Here is a 1,583-nt window from a genome sequence, read left to right as displayed (position 1 = left end):
ACTTTCGCCACATCCAACCATGGGCATCAAGCAGGCAGAGGTATACATGGGAGCGGCGAGCTATGGCAGTCGACTCTTGGTCGTGGCTGCAAAAATTGAAGTAGACACTCCCAGCAGTGAACTATTCCATTCTCTTTTTAAAAGCCAATGACCTAAAAGTTGAGTATTTACAATGCAAAAGAAATGGGAAATAAAAAATGGAAGCCCCCGGTGAGGATCGAACTCACGACCTTTCCCTTACGAAGGGAACACACTACCACTATGCTACGGTGGCCCGCTTCACGCCCGAAGCCTGAGTGATAGATGCACGACCCCATGACGATGCCTCCATGGAAGGAAGTGGGGCTCTTTCGCCCGAAACCCGGATGGTAGATGCACGACCGAATGACGATGCATACATGGAAGTGGCCCTCTTCATGCCCGAAGCCTGAGTGATAGAAGCACGACCCCATGACGATGCCTCCATGGAAGGAAGCGGTGCTCTTCATGCCGAAAGCCTAATGATTGAGGCACGACCCCGTGTCGATGCCCCCATGGAAGGAAGTGACGCTCTGCACCGACATTTATGCCTCGGCTTCATGGCTGCCTTCAACCAAAGCTCATGCTTCTTATACTCATAAAAATACGTTGTTGTGGCCAAATTATTTTTTTGGTTCGGAACATGTGAAGGGTTCGGAAGGACCAGGGGTTGTTATTTAACAAAACGACGCAAAACTCACACCGAGGCCCAACTGGAAAGTAAAACTTTAACTTGTTGTAGCATGTTTGCAAGAAGAACCCACAAGTAAAACATAGATTGCAATTGAGTTATCCGTGCTTGCAACACTAAGCCCCGGCAGTTGACGACGGTGTCACTTGGGGTGAGAGGGGCAATAGTAGACCGAGAACCATAGCTCACCAATGACCGTTTTGACATGCAGCTCAGGAGGAAGAAGCAGAGGACCATCATCATATGACATCTCTCTTCATAATGCCTGAAGAGAGACGGGTGAGGAATGGTCCGTCCTCAACAACTTGGAGCTTATCGGGCGACTTTCGCCACATTCAACGGTCCGTCCTCAACAACTTGGAGCTTATCGGACGACTTTCGCCACATTCAACGGTCCGTCCTCAAGAACTTGGAGCTTATCGGGCGACTTTCGCCACATCCAACCATGGGCATCAAGCAGGCAGAGGTATACATGGGAGCGGCGAGCTATGGCAGTCGACTCTTGGTCGTGGCTGCAAAAATTGAAGTAGACACTCCCAGCAGTGAACTATTCCATTCTCTTTTTAAAAGCCAATGACCTAAAAGTTGAGTATTTACAATGCAAAAGAAATGGGAAATAAAAAATGGAAGCCCCCGGTGAGGATCGAACTCACGACCTTTCCCTTACGAAGGGAACGCACTACCACTATGCTACGGTGGCCCTCTTCACGCCCGAAGCCTGAGTGATAGATGCACGACCCCATGACGATGCCTCCATGGAAGGAAGTGGGGCTCTTTCGCCCGAAACCCGGATGGTAGATGCACGACCGAATGACGATGCATACATGGAAGTGGCCCTCTTCACGCCCGAAGCCTGAGTGATAGAAGCACGACC

At 50.1% G+C, this 1,583-nt stretch overlaps 2 non-coding genes across 2 annotated transcripts; both read right to left on the bottom strand.

The window, feature by feature from the left end:
• Positions 1–202: 202 nt before the first annotated feature.
• Positions 203–274, bottom strand: TRNAT-CGU (transfer RNA threonine (anticodon CGU)). The gene has a single exon. It is a non-coding gene; the product is annotated as a tRNA-Thr (tRNA).
• Positions 275–1,337: 1,063 nt separating this feature from the next.
• TRNAT-CGU (transfer RNA threonine (anticodon CGU)) lies at positions 1,338–1,409 on the bottom strand. The gene has a single exon. It is a non-coding gene; the product is annotated as a tRNA-Thr (tRNA).
• Positions 1,410–1,583: the final 174 nt, after the last annotated feature.

This window comes from Triticum aestivum, unplaced genomic scaffold (assembly GCF_018294505.1).
Source record: "Triticum aestivum cultivar Chinese Spring unplaced genomic scaffold, IWGSC CS RefSeq v2.1 scaffold60942, whole genome shotgun sequence".
Lineage (NCBI taxonomy): Eukaryota > Viridiplantae > Streptophyta > Magnoliopsida > Poales > Poaceae > Triticum > Triticum aestivum.
Note: the sequence above shows the minus strand (reverse complement) of the source record. Positions and strands in the feature narration are given on the sequence as shown.